Source organism: Hoplias malabaricus, chromosome 1, assembly GCF_029633855.1.
Source record: "Hoplias malabaricus isolate fHopMal1 chromosome 1, fHopMal1.hap1, whole genome shotgun sequence".
NCBI lineage: Eukaryota > Metazoa > Chordata > Actinopteri > Characiformes > Erythrinidae > Hoplias > Hoplias malabaricus.
Genome location: NC_089800.1, coordinates 30,281,011 through 30,298,618, shown reverse-complemented (window position 1 = coordinate 30,298,618; position 17,608 = coordinate 30,281,011). Strand labels below are relative to the sequence as shown.

Here is a 17,608-nt window from a genome sequence, read left to right as displayed (position 1 = left end):
AAAAGACGACACCAAAGAGTCAAAATAACTCAAGGCTGATTTAAAAAAAAAAAAGGGAGGATGCTTACACTGCACAAAAATAGTAACTTGTCAAGCAAAATGATCTGAAAGCAATTTCTCATTTAGACAAAATAGTAAACTTTTTTATCGTAAACTTATTTCTAGACATTTTTCCTTGTTTCAAGTGATTTTAGTAATTCAGACTAAAATATTCCCAAACAGGAGATGGATGCAAGGATGACTTTGGTTGTTCCAGCTCAGTCTTACTCTCTCCGCTAGCCATTTTACATCCAGCTAATCATCCAACAGGCTAACCAAAACAATAGTTGTTTCCCCAGTAGCTCTTAACACTTCTACGGCATCGTCATAAAACACAACATTCCTATTATACATCATGCCACTAGATGTAGCATGAAGTTATAGCACGTCTGAGAACTATTTCCCGCTCTGCAGTTGGCTACAACTCAGTACAACGGGTTGACAAATGGCTCAGCAAATTGTTTTAAATGAAATATTAATGTATTTGATACACAGCTTATATTGTATCGAAACCCTGGTATCGAAAATAAAAAAAATGAATATTACTATGTGTATTGTGACACCCCTAAGAAATTGTGAAATACATACGAATAATGACACTGCAGATCTCCATATCCTCAAATCTCATTTTTCCCTTACGACCGTTCATGCTAAACTGGCACCATACATTATTTGTGGCAACAGTTGGCAAAGCTCTCCTGAAAGCTTCGCCTGGTGTATTTCCTCCAAGGAGACTCAGGTGACTGATCTGAAATGCATTGTAAATATCTTTTAAGTATTATCACATAAAAAGATTTTGCATCCTACTGAGTGAGTGTTTTCGATGTTGGAAAATTTCTGTTCCATGTTATCCAAGCGAACAGATAGGGCACGCTCCATCTTCTTCAGTGCAGAATCATCTGAAATTTGTTTAATTAATAAATTAAAACTGACAAAGGAAAGCAAAACAAAATGTTATGGGAGTTAAACTGCAGTAAATATACATCCAAAGCTTTAAAATACTAGGCTGTCCATGGATGACAATACAAAGTGGGTGAGGTTTTTTTTTTTGGTCTGCTGGTTTGTCCTGGCCATTTATGGGGTTAAGTGCAACAAAACATACTCACCCAGTGCAGTTTGCTCAGATGTACTTGCTGCTGTATGAACAAATGCTGGTAGAATGTCTGAAAAAGAAGGCAAAAATACTATTTTTAGAAAAGTAAATAACTCCACAAAAGAACTTTAAATCATTCATAACTTCTGTTGGTGTTCTTTTCATTCTACCATTGAGATCAATCTTCTATTCTGTTCTGGTTCAGTTTCACAACTGCTCTAAATGACCCGTCAAACACAAGACAGCTAACTCATGTATCAAGTACTAAGCTAACAGTTTTCAACTCGTCTCTGTTAACTTTAACTTAACTGATCCCTATGAGTCCTATTTTCATGGTCATTGTTCCATTGCAAAAAATAAGGCTCAACAATCCACACACAATCCTGTAGCAGGTATATTTTTATTTCCAAGAAAAAGTGTTAAGTTAGAATGAATGACCAATAAAAACATCAATGCACCAGTGTGCACCTACCTCAAGATAAAGAGAGTTATTCTAAGATTATCACAGTCAGTCTAATGTAACTATACTACTAAAAAAAATGAAAATGCTTATTTACTCTGAATTTCTCACCATGAGTTTGCATTCCCCTTGAGCTCACAGTGGCCTCTGCTTGAGGGGCATCTGTGGACAGACCCACTGAACAAGATAGTTAAAAAATATCTGTATAAATTATTTCCTACAAGGTGACTTACAACATTACACTAATGCATTATCATACTAATGGATTATTATGAGAATATCTACAATTGCCAGTTTAGTAGGTACAGCTTGTAGTAGCTACACTTATTGGACAGTTTTATAAACCCCTTTCACTTTATAAAGAGGCACTTTATACGTTTGCACCTTTTAATTGCATTTTCCATACTATCCCAAATTTATAGGGCAATATGCTCCTCCTCCAAAGACACTTGACTTTTTATTTATTGAGATAACTATGTTCAATATCTGATTTGAAGCATTGTAGATCTGTGAAGAAATGTTAGAACAAAGTCAAAATCCAGAGATACAGACCCTGAAATGACCTGGCTCCTTACCAATAACCTTCTCTGAGTTCTCATGTTGTTATTGCCACAATCACATGATCAGTGATTAGTTTACATCAACCTTATGGCTTCATTGCTGAACAGTTAAGTCAACAAGTTGTCAGGATGATCACATCTAACCTGTTAGCACACCTTATAAATGTACAGTTAGAAACTATAGATTTTGTACAATTAGTCATCCTTTCACCAATCATAATTGATCAGTTTCAAAACAAGGGTCAGCTGGCTGGCTGAATGTTTGACCATTCAACACCCTGCAGTGACATATAGGTTTTTAGATACTCTTAGGCCAGCTCAGCACACACTTCCATGCCACCCCTAAGTGCCAATGCTGTGATCAATTTTCCATCAATCCAATAATATCAGGTCAACAGTGGGATATTTTTTTTCTAGTGACCAATGGAGGAGGGATAGTGCTGATAAACTGTGCAACAACAGATAAGTAGTCAGTAATTGGAAACATACAAAATATACATGTATGGTAGATTACATGGTAAAAATGACCAGTCAGTGTAAAATCAGGAGTGGTGTACCTAACCAGCTTGTAAGTCTAAGAATTTTAAAAATCTGATATATAAGAATAAAAATAATACTCACATGAATGTATTGGCCCAGTCCTGTCACTAAAAAGTTCAGTTCTTGGTCTGACTACAAATTGATACAATGTAATAAACCCGTAAATATCAAATCACAATACGGTTTGCATGAATAAAAGCATTTTGCCTGAGTAAAATGTGTCAACAAGAAAATTAACTCACAAGTGGGTGTGCTTGAAATCTGTAATTTCTTGTGTACCGGAAGGTCTGCATCATCATCTATTTTGGAAGAAAAATAAATTTTTGGGCAAATTTAAATGTTCCATGTAACAAAATGTGGATATTGCATATTATAAAATACAAGAACATAAAAAAGCAATTTATTGATTTTAGGCACAGAACAGCATTTAAGTGTCTACAAGTATTTACCACTATCCAACTCTCTTCTGTAACGTGCAGGCATTCTTATTGGTCTGCGTGGCATGTGCTTTTCATCACTTTCTAAGTTTGAGGTCATAGTCGCCTGATTTGCCTTTGCCCTGGCTTCTTCATAGTTGTCTGAAATATTTATTTCATTCATTCATTATCTGTAACCGCTTATCCAGTTCAGGGTCGCGGTGTGTCCAGAGCCCACCCGAAATCACTGGGCGCAAGGTGGGAATACACCCCGGAGTGGGCGCCAGTCCCCCACAGGGCAACACAGACACACACACATTCACTCACACACGGATACTTTTTGAGTCGCCAATCCACCTACCAACGTGTGTTTTTTTTTTGGACTGTGGGAGGAAACCAGAGCACCAGACTGCGACACTACCTGCTGCTCCACCGTGCTGCCATATTTATTTCATATTATTTAATATATTTCCAGTACATATATTTTTCGGAGTCTACACATGTATCTTGTGACTTTTAACAAAAAAGTATGCATTCATAAGCTTACTCTATTAATATAAAAAAAAAATCACATATATGTACACTTATTTTTCAAACAAAACAAATCAGGTTCTACATATTAATGCTAAAGGAACTTTCTAAAGTATGTGGCATTACATGTCAGTGAGGGGAGAAATGCATCTGGAGAAGTTAGAGAATATTAGATCTCATCAGAAAAGTACAAGACAAACAGCCAAAATAAACCCCTTGAAATGTTATGGAGAATTTTGAAATTCCATCTAGCAGATTCATCAGAGAGAGACCTGGAATCTTAGGAAATTGAAGATGTTTTGCAGAGGAATAGGTCAAAATTTAATCGTAAAGTTGCAAAAATCTAATTACTTCTCTCTGTTGACTTCTCAAAGCTATAACTGTTTTGTAATAAAGTATTATTATTTTGTGATGACTTAATATCTTTGTTTCAATTATACCTATATAATATGCTTATGAGTATATTTTCTTTGTTCTTATTTCTAAGTACAAAGTAAAAAGTCACCATGTGTAAATTTTAAAATATGCACTGGAAACATACTAAATGACAAAAACAAACATTCATTCATTCATTATCTGTAACCGCTTTTCCAATTCAGGGTCGCGGTGGGTCCATAGCCTACCTGGAATCATTGGGCGCAAGGCGGGAATACACCCTGGAGGGGGCGCCAGTCCTTCACAGGGCAACACAGACACACACACACGAACACTTTTGAGTCGCCAATCCACCTACCAAAGTGTTTTTGGACTGTGGGAGGAAACCAGAGCACCCAGAGGAAACCCACGTGGACACGGGGACAACTCCTCACAGACAGTCACCCGGAGCGGGAATCGAACCCACAACCTCCAGGCCCCTGGAGCTGTGTGACTGCGACACTACCTGCTGCCCCACTGTGCCGCCAAAAACAAACATGTCTGAATTAATAGCAGTCAAAAGACTGGACACATCTTCCCATTTGTCATTGGTGGAATAGGGCTATTCACTGTATAGAACTGTGTACCAGCCCCTAAGTCTGCACAACCCCAGTTATGGTCTCAAACACATTAAGAAGGCGAGCAGTTCTACAGATTAACTCTCGACGAGGCCACAGCTGTTCACAGAAAACTGTACATATATACATACAAATATACATTACTAAAACCCTCTTACATCTTAGTTACACCTACTGATGACTGCTGACAGACATTTCAAAGTATAAAAGATATCAAATAATATTATTGAAATACCTCCTTTGTTATCTCTATCCATGTGGATGGAACAACGTCTACAGTGTTGTCCTGAATGAATTTAATTATTGTGTAGCAGTGAGAAATCTGGGGGAAAAAATGCAGTAAGGCTTGCCTTAACAGCACAGCAGAGGCTCCTAATACTCATTGGCATTTCTGAAAGAGTGCCAGAATACTCTCTACAACTACTCTTACCAATAATACTGTAACATGTTCATAATGTTCAATATGTTTATTTTGGAGTATCAATTCTCTAGTATTTATTGGCTGGGTTGTTCTGAGAAGGACTTTCATTATAAAGGCAGGGATGGCTCGTGGTGTGTTCCATTAGTTTATGAAGTGCTGAGTAAATCTGAAGTTGATGACTGAAAAAGCAAGAGGTAGAGAGGCTTAGAGCAAATTTTTAGACAAAATTCTCTTTATGTACCACGTGGCTGTGGCAAACTATTATCTTACCTGGTTGTTGTGTTGAAAAGTACATGTCCTTGGATGTATATACAAAAATGTTTGAACTATATACAAGTGTCAGTGAGCAGTGTTGCAGGTATTGGTGAGACAAAAAAAGGTGTGGGGTAAGGACAAGGGTAAGTGAGTGAGCTTAGCATGAGTGGAGCACTGTGAGGACAACCCGGGTACCACTCTCTCCCTCAATTAATGTCTGTTTAACTAAATGCCTCTCTGGCAGCTTTTTCATGACAGTGTCTTTCACTGTGGCCTTGTAAACACCAATCAACCTAGAGTCACAAGGCTGTGTGAAATAGGGCTCAAGTTTGTCATAAACACGACAAAGCAGCATTTTTTCACCACCCCCTGATGCATTTACAACAGACACAACCTCACAACACTGCATGTCACTCAGGGAAAAAGCATTGTTGGGTTTTCGGGTTTGTACACGAGCTTTGGGACTTTTTTGCAGATCCTCTCTGTGTTTATCAATCTCACTAAGTCTTTTCACAATTTGTGAGAGCAGGTTCCTACCTGACCTAACCAATCTTTTCAGCTGGTGCAGGTAATTTTCAAAGGGAAAAGCACTGCACTCATCAAGTCCACCATATACATATGCATCAGAGGCCAGATGGACCATAGAGTGCACATTGTACACAAGAAACTCATCTCCATACAACTTCCTACCCTCCTCAACAAAGAGCACCAACAAATCCTGTGCATAACCATTGTACTGCTTTGCCAACCTTGGACATACAGCAATTGATAAAGCCACACTAAACAACATAAAATGCTCATACAAAGCATCAGACAAAATGCCTTTGAGTACAATTTTTCCTGTGTAAAGGGCAAACTGTCTCAATTCAGTGGCTTTCCACCGGTCAATCTCGTCCAGACCACGCGGCTTCCTTGTGAAAACATCTGGTATGAAAGGTCTTAAACCAATAAGTCGGGAACTGATGTTCCTTATTTGGCCAGATGATAATCTGTTTGCGAGTTTTCCTCGCAACCACAAAACAATCATTTTACGAATTACCCCAAGACAACACTGGTACATATAATCTGCAGGGAACCGCTGAACCATGTCCATTTGGAGCATACAAAAAGGTGATACAACCGAAGGCACATGGTGCTCTTCCTGAAACTGCTCACGGAAAGATGCATCTGTTCTCAAAGTTAAATTAGTCGTCTCTGGATAAATAATTCGACTGCCATCCCATAAACCTGGCTGTGTACATTTATCACAGCCATAGTAACCCAAGTAAGGCTTTGTGCACCTAATGAATGCTTTTGCTGGAGCATCACATTTTACACAACGCAATATAACTTTTATGAGCCTGCTGTCAGTCTCTATTCCACTCTAGAGTACTTCAGCAAGGGCATGAACAACATCTGTAAGAAAATCAAGATTGTTTGGCTTTGACGAACCAAGGCAAAGAACAAGAGGGAAAACAACAGGTGGAGATAAGTTAAATTTGCACAAAACAGGCCACAGATTCTGGTTACTGCTTTTGAACAGTGGTAAGCCATCAATGTTCAAGGAAATGTCCAGGCAGTCTATCTGTGTAATGGCACTTCTGGGATACATATTTAGGTATTTGGACATCTGCTCCTTAATGTCAAAACAGACATAATTCATTCCAGATTTCTTTTCGAAGCTAACAGTCTCACAAGTGCCAAGTAATGTTCTTGCTGTCCTAGGGAGTTCTGGGTTACGTTCTCGAAGAATCTTAAGAAGACTGTCAACTGCATTATGTTAGATTTGAAATTCATTGGTCCATTTGGCAAGCCTGTCTCTTAAGGAGGATGGACTATCAACTTCTGAACATTCCAAATGATAATCTTTATCAGAACTGTCAGAATTTGCACAAGCCCCCCGCACTTCGCAATTACAAATTTCAGTATGCATTTCCTCAACGCACTGCTCTATGCTAAAACTCTGCACTGTTAGTGTTTGCACCCATGCTAACCACCTCTGACACCACTTTTTTTTTTTTGAGCTCTTTTCGCTCTCTTCCAGAGTGTGTTGTAGTTTTGCTGTGCTGACATGCTGACACTCTAAATATCCACCTACACAAAAAAGTAGCCTCAAATCCAATATACCAAATCACTTTCCATGTGGTGAAACAGCCTTGTCTCAGTGAAAGAAAGAAAAAAGAGAGAAATTAAGAGATGAAATATACCAGTGATTACATATATAGTAGCATTAACTAAAATTCAAATTTTTGTATATTTTTTACTTAATCTGTTTTATTGGTTCAGTGTGTTTAATAACAATCATATATCAACAATAATAATTGCATTATACTTAATAATCTTAACTTTTATGTATCCAATGTTCGTTCTTTATTGATGTATCAACTGCTCTATAAATTGTTTATTACTATCAGTATTATTACATTCTGCCTTTTAACTTTTAAGTGGCATAACAGCGTTCCTCAACATCTAAAATACATCTGTGACTTTATATGTACTTAATAAAGAGAACTAGAACATTCACTCCTATGAATGTTATCCCAAGTTATCCTATTTAGTTATCCTATTTAAAACAAATAAAAACACAAAAGTTAAAACACAAAGTTGAGTGATCTTGCTTTGTGTATGAGTGTTCTTAGCCTGCAGTGTGAAGACAGCTGAGCAAAATACATGCTCAATCTCAAAAGCCTTCATATTCCCTATGTGCTGTCCACTGTGTGAAAATGTTTACATTTATATAAATATTTATATTCAAGCATAGCTGCACATACCTGGCTAACGATTAACTATTCTAACAGCTACATTTATTTAGCTTACTGGCAGTTTACTGGCAATCAACTTACCTTGAGTTAGCTAGATAACGAGTTCACGATTTAATGGTAATATTACCTCTTAAAAAAATCCAGGCTTTTTTTTTTTTTTTTGAAATTACATACCCAAATCTGGAAGCTTCCTGTTCTGGAATAAACTAGTGGCAGTATCATGATTGAACTTTACAGAAAACCATTAAAATTTGTAAGAATAACCATTTATAAAAATTGAAATGTATGTTAAGTAATCAAAATCTGAATAAACAAACATCCAAAAAGTAGGCTTTTCTTTGAAGTTGATACATCCTAATGAAGTTATTCACTGGAGTAGACAGTGAGCAGGTGGCCTCTTCAAGTGTCCCTTTGGAGTCTCTAAAGACCCCAAGCTCACCACTTTACTGCAGAAATACAGCATATTTATCTTGTCTGCACTTAAACCAATATCTTACAATGTAGAAACTAGTTTCATGCACCTCTCCAAGTGGCCTTTTCCCCTTACCAAACAGGAAAAAACCATTTGTTATGGTGTATTTTTTCCAATTTATCTAGTTTTTTTCTGTTGTTTACACGTGTTTCTAAACCAGTATTGTCCCTTTAAATGCCAGAGGCATTGGGAGTCAGCATCAGTGGGGGAAATGCATCTAGTAAAAGAAATCTAAGCTTTGAAAAGTTTTATTGTCTTGACCATTGTTGTTGAGCTTGAGGCTGCCAAATAAAACCATTTGAGTCGTCTCACAGTGTCTGGGTCTGTTAGTCGCTGAAAACAAATGCGTTCTGTTTAAATATGGGTCTGTGTTGGTGCATTGCAATAACTCTGCCTGACTGGTCTTCAGAATTGATTGATGTGTCATTGGAAAGCCGAGAGCTACACGGCGGTATGTCACTTATGAGCTCATGGGGGATATTTTATCTATTTTTTTTTAATTATAATTATTTATTGTACTGTGAGGAGTTGGTGTGTTCTCCCTGTGCCCGCGTGGGTTTCCTCCGGGTGCTCTGGTTTCCTCCCACAGTCCAAAAACACACGTTGGTAGGTGGATTGGCGACTCAAAAAGTGTCCGTAGGTGTGAGTGTGTGAGTGAATGTGTGTGTGTCTGTGTTGCCCTGTGAAGGACTGGCGCCCCCTCCAGGGTGTATTCCCGCTTTGCGCCCAATGATTCCAGGTAGGCTCTGGACCCACCGTGACCCTGAATTGGATAAGCAGTTACAGATAATGAATGAATGAATTAATTAATTAATTAATTGTACTTTTATTGCTTGTACTCTTTACACAAACATGAGGATTACTAACGAATGGTTTGACGGAAATACTCAAATTTGGTCTCGTTTTGAAGGCAACAAACTAAGGTAAGTGCTGGTATACTTTTTGTGTTAGTCGCTTCTGAGTACTTCAGGCTTCGAGACGCAACGGTTTTGGGGTTTATTTGAGGATGAGACATTTGGAATAACCATTTCTTTCGGATTTCATCTTTTAGACATCGCATTAGAGCATAATCCTCTTAATCATGAGAGTCTGTCCATTTGACGGATGTATGTACACATTAACGCAAATGTGGCTCAGTGAAAAATTTTAATATCTATACTGTAGCTAGCTAGTTTTCGCTAGCTAGCGATAGCTAATAGCTAACTATATTTGTTCATTACAACTGTCCTGGCAAGGTATCTATCCCTCGACCAAAAATACTTATTTATCGAATGGAATTACATATTAGCAAAATCAATGAAAATCAGAGACTTGGTACACTGGTACACTGACTGTCGGTTTTGGACCTGTAGCTAATACTTGAGATATACCGGCGGATATAACCAGTGCGTTTTTTTCTTTTTTATTTATTTATATTTTTTATTTTATTTTTTTGCTATGTGTTGTGTTAGCTAAATGGCAGTGCCACATATAAAAATATTTTTTTACCTCAGGACTAATGCGGCGTTAGCTAGCGAGATAGCTAATGTAAGCTAACGGTAAATAGCCATTAACCAAATAACTCGAACCCCGCAATGAGCGGGGTAGAACACACCTTATATAACCAGCTTTGTAAGTCTTGAATGTCTGAATGCGTCTGTGAGCTCCATATACCGTTAGAAAGCGCAGATCCTACCGTTTCTAAAAATAGCGCTCTCATCGCGGTGCTGTGAAGCCTCTGGGAGTAATCCAGTGTGAAAAAACACCTAAAAACCAAGGTGCTCCTTCAAAATTTGTGTGTCATATTCGTCATGAAATGGTGTAATTATACTCGCTATTATCAAAATAAAAGACGCTGCAAAGGAAGAAACAGACGGCGTTTACTTTCAATTTCGTTTTGACTCAAATGACGTCATCTCACGCTGTCTCTGGGCAGAAAACTGAGTCATCAGCAAAAACATATTCCTATTATTGATTTATAGGTTTTCAAGGGTTTTTTTGGTTTCACATCAAATAATAATGCATTAGATTAACAAATATAAACTAAAAAGCTTAAATAAATCTTTATTGTGTATTTTTATCTTTAATAGCTTAGGGTTCATAGGGTTAACTTATGTTTGCCCTCTTAAACTAAAATCAGTTAGCTAGCTAAAATGTACTAGCTACACCAATGGGATGTATTTGTAACCTCACAAAAATTTCATAAAACAGGTAATAACATCAAAAACATTATTTTATTCCTCACTTCTTACCTTGCCATTAGAGGTTCCCGTCTAGAATGGACCGTACAAACTGTATCCATCCAGATAAAACATCTCCGGTTTCCTCTAACCGCCAAATCTCTGTAACCTTGGCAACAATATGCAAAAGGGGCTGCACGGTGGAAAATGTGTTATTTCTCCTAACAGCACTTTTTATTACATTTCAGTTGGGAAAATTTAGGAAAAAGTAAAATATAAAAAGTAATAGATTATCTTAAATATATTATTGAATTAAATATAAGACAAAAAAATGTAGCTATGTAGTTGAACACAATCACTGGATCCACATTTTCAATGTCTAACCTATCTCAAACATTGATGTAAAACAGGTGACTCTTTCCAAATATGTCTGAAGAATACCATATTGCACCATATACCATTTATTTAAAAACGCTAAAAGAACGTTCATGTAACGTTCACATGGAACGTTTCAGACTAACACTAGGAGAACTTTTATCAAGGTCTAATAACGTTTATGGAACGTTTCATTGATGTTACTGTAAGAACGTTTGCTTCCAACATTAGGAGAACCTTTAAGTAACGTTAGCCAAAGTGGTGGGAACGTTCCCTGTGAGCTGGGTAGCCGGAGCAAGTTTAAAACAGGAGGCTCAGTGGGCTTGATAAAGGCCGAACACGGCTCCGAATTTGGGGATCAGCAGGAATGACCCAGCGCAGAGGAGCGAGCTGACGTCGTGAAGCAGTCGAGTCCAGATCCGTCTCCTGAACTAAATGAGGCAAGTTTGTCCGACGCGGAAATGACGTGAATTTGCAGGGTATATAAAGGGTTGAGAGGAGGAGTTCGGGCGTGGTCCTACTCCCAAAATTATGTTATTACATAATTCGGTGCAAACTCATACAAAAGCTCCAGGCTCATGAAAACAGACAAAAAACGCATGAATTCCCATTTGGCTGTTCACAATCAGGTTGCATACCTCCTGATCTAGCACCACAAATGAACGTGACTCAAATATGATTTGACAAAAATGGAGCTGACATGTTCAAACTATCATGGGAACATCAGGTTTTTATGATTCACTGTGTGTGCCCTTGTTGAAAAATGAGGGCTACTAAGGACTATGTTTATAGTGACAACTCAGGGGCGGGTCACTGGAAAATTTTAACTCATAATATTGACAGGTGTGAATTAGAAACGAAAGTACAGGAAAACCACGAAGACACAGCCTCTCATTTCTGATAATTCAGAAAACAAATTCAGGTTCTGATCACTGTCTGCTCAACATTTGATTTACAATCTGGGGCTCAGGCTGATAGAGAGAACCAGACACATTAATGGGTGAGCGAGATTTCAACGGTATAACTATTTTCATATAGGTGTCCATTTTCATATGACGCATTGTGGGCTTACATTTTGCTCTGAATATGTGTCACATTTTGAAAAAAATTATAGAGCTTTTAAAAGGATTACTTTTTTACAGGATATCTTTTACAGATTCTGTTGTGCCACCATGCCGCCCAAAATCCATATATGGAATTTTATTTATAAATATATATCTGTCTGTTAAAAATGTAATCACAAAAACAAAATGCTAGTACTTACTCTTATTTTGGGAGGGAGATAAATGTGTACTGTGATATGCATGACAAACTGGCCGGCTTGAGTAAACCGTTCTTTTTTACTTCATTATAATATCTCAATTCAGTTTTGAAGACTTTTGAATTAGAATCCCTTATTTGCTGAGTAGAACCTTCAGGGAGAGCTTTCGCATTAGGCACAGAAACTTTAATGGATAAAATGCTATGCCAAGGCAATGAAACCATGGCTCTGTGTCTGTATGGTTTGTGCATTTGTGTTAGTTTTGATATTTAATACATAACCTGAACAGTCACTGGATTAGATGCACCTATCATGTTTCTATCATTGTCCATTTTATTAGCTCCACTGACCATACAGAAGCATTCTGTAAATCTACAGTTACAGACTGTAGTCCACCTGTTGCTCTGCATACATTGTTCACTCTCTTTCACGATGTTCATCAATGGTCAGGACCCCCACAGAGCAGGTATAGATTCTCTATGGGATTTAAGTTGGGCGAGTTTGCTGGCCAATCAAGCACAGTGATACTGTGGTTATTAAACCAGGTATTGGTAATTTTGGCCGTGTGGACAGGTGCCAAGTCAAACTGGAAAATGAATTCTGCATCTCCATAAAGCTTGTCAGCAGAGGGAAGCATGAAATGCTCTAAAATTTCCTGGTAGACTGCTGCGCTGACTTTGGACTTGATATAAGACAGTGGACCAACACCAGCAGATGACATGGCTCTTCAAACCATCACCGATTGTGGTAAATTCACACTAAACCTAAAGCAGCTTGGATTGTGTGCCTCTCCACTCTTCCTCCAGACTATGGTTCATCGATTTCCAAATTAAATACAAAATTGACTTTCGTCTGAAAACAAGACTTTGGACCACTGATCAACTGTCCAGTCCTTTTTCTCCTTGGCCCAGGTAAGATGCTTCTAGCCTTTTCTCTGGGTCATGAGTGACTTTGATACAAGGGATGCGACAGTTGTGGCATAATTCAAATACTTGAATGGCCTTTTCTTGACAATCCTTTCAAGGCTGCGGTTTTCCCTGTTGCTTTTGCACCTTTTTCTACCAAACGTTTTCCTTCCACTCAACTTTCCATTAATATGCTTGGATACAGCAAGAGGGTGTCAATGACTGCCTTCTGGACATCTGTCAAGTCAACAGTCTTCCCCTTGATTGTGTAGTGTACTGAACCACACTAAGGGACCATTTTAAAGGATTAGGAAGTGCAGGTGTTTTGATTATACAAATTGTCTGAGATGGGGCGGCACAGTAGCACAGCAGGTAGTGTAGCAGTCACACAGCGCCAGGGACCCGGAGGTTGTGGGTTCGAGTCCCGCTCCAGGTGACTGTCTGTGAGGATTGGTAGGTGGATTGGTGACTCAAAAGTGTCCATGGTGTGAGTGAATGTGTGTGTGTTGCCCTGTGAAGGACTGTATTCCTGCCTTGAGCCCAATGATTCCAGGTAGGCTCTGGACCCACCACAACCCTGAACTAGATAAGCGGTTACAGATAATGAATTGTCTGAGATTATGACTTTTGGGTTTTCACAGGCTGTAAGCCATAATCATGAACATTAAAATAAATAAATGCTTGAAATAGATCACTGTAATTTTCTATAATGATCTATATGATATGAGTTTCACTTTTTAAATTGAATTACTGAAATGTGTCAGGCTATGTAAACAGAAGAGACGCTCGCGTGTTTTTAGCAGGAACAGTTTTACTTCAGAGAAGTTAAAGTGCAAAGCACACCATAAAGAGAGAGCAGTCACAATCAAAAGGGCAATCTAAAGAATAGTGAGGTACAGGCTGAGGTCAAAAACACAAAGTATCAAACAATAGCAGTCCACCAGTCAAGAGAAACGTAAGAAATAGTCATACACAAGTTGGCTTTCATAAACCAGGTTCGCTCAGTAAGTAACAAAGAGTTAGCAATACTTCTCAAGTGGCAGATGCAAAAGCCTGGGTTTATATAGTAACTGAATGATTATGTCAAATACAAAACAGCTGCAACTTAAAACTCAGGTGACCTGGAGAGCACCAAAGAGTTCCCATTGGTTGATGGAGTCATGTGATCATCCGCTGAACCATGGGAACTAAAGTCTCCAGAGTAATTCACAGACTCAAGTGGTAATCCGGCATGAAGTGAGGGAGGAAGCAAGGTGTCCACAGAGACAGGTGTGATAAAAATGAATGAACTTTTTGATGAATTTATTGAGATGCACCTGTACATGTGTATATGGGATTAATCCTGACAAAGGTCCTTGCTAACCCACCACCCATTCAACATCCCCAGCTGAAATTCATCATTTTACACCTATAATAATATCTTGATATTGGAGGTTTGACATTTGCCAACCTGAACTGGATAAGCGGTTCCAGATAATGAATGAATGAATGAATGAATGAATGATATTTGCCAACTTTGAAGCACAATACAATGTTTAAGTAATTCAATAAAATTCAATAAAAATATATAAAAAAATTATTTAAACAATTAAAAGAGAGTGCAGAAGAGAACATTTGACATATTATAAACAGGTTGTTAAGGACAATTTTTAAAGTTACCATTTTGAGAAACTCACTCAGTAAACTTTATATCTCTTTAAGATGTTTGTTGCTCTTTTCCATGCTCTAGTAATTCTATTAAGGATGTAAGTAAATATAAACACTCTTTCACTGGATTCTGAAATTCAAAGTTGGTGAATATCTGTTGAATATTCAATGTCCAGTACTTGGATAATTATATATCTGTCTTTCAAGCCCTGTTTTTGATTTCACAGATAATCCTGTCATGCAGAAATCAGAAGGTAACCCAAAACATATTCTACTCTAACCGGGAACAGCTGCAGTCTAGGAACATACTTGACAAAGTGTTTACATTCACATGTCCAGTGTTAGTGAGGCAGTGATGTCAATCAAGAGCTATTGAGGAACTCTTTGTTTTGGGAATAGTTTTAGGATGATTGGATTAGGAACATGGTTCTAAGAAGTTACAGTTATGTTTAACACATGCTCACTGTATGTTTATACATGACCCATAGGGTTTTGTTTTTTATCAGGCAGAGTCTGTCCAATCACAGCGCTGTACCCGCATTTATGTGAGAGCATGAAGACAAGGTTAACCACAGCAACACAGACACAACGAGTACATAGAAATAAGCACTGAGTAAAAACTGAGAAGAAAGAGAACCAAGTGAAAACAGCTAAAAACCAGAGCTTCGGCTCCTTGCTCCTCACTGCTGTATTCTTGGGTCGGGGTGAAAAGCGAGCATCACATTATCACTTAAAGGAACAGGTGCTGAGACTGGATGTTCAGAACAGGGCTGTTTAGATGTTGAATAATGCTGCTGTACTGTTTCTTCCTTATGGTATTTTGACCAAAGCAGGTCACAGACATTTTATTAAAGCCCCAGAATTATGTTTGGGAAAAGAGGGACAATTTGTCCCATCAAAACAAAACAAACAAACAAACTTTACAACTGTCAAAATACAACCACACCATAAACATTATTTTACAAAGAGAAACTTTATCAATTTGTTCCCTGGGAAATCCCATAAAACCATAAATTTGTGTAAATACTACAACATATTCAAGTGTAAGTTCTACAACAAATATCTACATATTTTTTTAAAGTCATTTAGACATAAGTCTTGAAAATATACATATGTCGTACTGTGTATCAATCATTCCTCTTTCCGTAGACCTAAGGGTCGTGGTGTTTGGGTGGAAGTTTTCTGGGAAGACCTCGCTGATCAATGCTGTGTTTAGAAAAGAGTTGTTTCCAAATAAGAAGAGGACAGCTCAGTGTAAGAAATTATGGGATAATGTTTGTGGAAGAGACCTGACATTGGTTGACACTCCAGGCTGGTGGAAGCACATTCCCCTGAGTGACACTCCACACTTTCTGAAACACGAGCTTGTTCGAGGAGTTTATTTGTGTGATCCAGGGCCCCACGCTATCCTAGTGGTCATTGAGATTGATATTCCATTCACAGAGAAATACAGGAAAGCTGTACAGGATCACCTTGGACTTCTGGATGATCAGATCTGGACACATGCTCTTGTGGTGTTCACTAGAAGCTATGCTTTGGGGGACAGAACTATAGAAGAGTACATTAAAACAGAGGGTGAATCTCTCCAGTGGGTGATAGAAAGATGTGGGAACAGATATCATGTGTTTGACAGTGCAGACTTTGATACATCTCAGGTGACACAGCTGCTGGAAAAGATTGAGGACATGCAAAAAAAATGATGGGTCTTACTTCCAAACTGAGGCAGAAAAACTGGAGGCGGCTGATGAGTGGAAGAAGACTGTGAAGGCCAAAGTGCAGAGTTTTAAAACTACAACAGCAAAAAACTAATCTGAACAAAGTGGGTAAGTTCCATTAAGATCCATAAATATTGGCATTTTTGAAAAAGATGGAAAAGAAGTACATTTTTAAATTAATACTGGAAAAACAAACAAACAAACAAACACACAAAAAAATATTTTAATGGGCAGTTTTAATTATATATATATATATATATATATATATATATATATATATATATATATATATATATATATATATATAAGCAGTTTTTAATTATAGAACTTGCCTGTGTATATTTTGGTCATTTTTGTTTTGAAATCTGAAAATTTTATAATCATGCCATTTTAGAGTATAATTTAATCAGATTTCAGTTCAGACATAAAAAAAATCTTTATTCTCCAGAAGCATGCAGTGTAGTGGAAATTATTGTTGTGTACGATGGTCTTTTTTTTTGCCATGCATAAAATCATTTCAGAGTATGATTGAGACCTGTTATGCTGAGTTATGCTGACTCCAGTTGGAAGACTCCAGCAAAGAAGTTCCGTAGCGATGAAAACGTGTCTCAAACAGAGTCACAGTCCTGCAGTAAGTAAATTAGTTCACCTCTTATTAAATTGGCATCTCATTTATAGACTAAGTTGCGTGACCAGCTGATGGAGGCAAGAAGTGATTTTATACACAGGAATGTCTGTGAGATACTGTAATAAAGCCTGTGTGATAAATCACAAGGAACATTATACAGTTCCAAAAGCTGTCATTCAAGAGGGAGTAAAGTAAAAGAATTTGACAGAAATATATACAGAAAGATATACCTATGAACTTAAAACCTAAGGATAGAGATGCACTTGCTGTGTGACCATGCATTCGCGTGGACTACTGTCTGTGTCATAAACATAAGGGTAGAGATATATTTGTTAACTACCTGCTCATGTATTCACCATGGATGCTTTTCATATCCCGGAGTACATTTGGTGCATCAG

The 17,608-nt window shown here is 37.8% G+C and overlaps 1 long non-coding RNA gene across 2 annotated transcripts; it reads right to left on the bottom strand.

Annotated features, from left to right (window-relative positions):
- Positions 1 to 840: 840 nt before the first annotated feature.
- LOC136704823 (uncharacterized) lies at positions 841 to 10,872 on the bottom strand. Of its 2 annotated transcripts, none has more exons than XR_010803986.1 (6): positions 10,752 to 10,872; positions 2,935 to 2,991; positions 2,774 to 2,824; positions 1,704 to 1,769; positions 1,146 to 1,202; positions 841 to 938 (listed from the first exon to the last, which is right to left on the bottom strand). It is a non-coding gene; the product is annotated as an uncharacterized lncRNA (long non-coding RNA). The 2 variants fall into 2 exon arrangements; XR_010803987.1 differs by having other exon boundaries at positions 1,704 to 1,754.
- Positions 10,873 to 17,608: the final 6,736 nt, after the last annotated feature.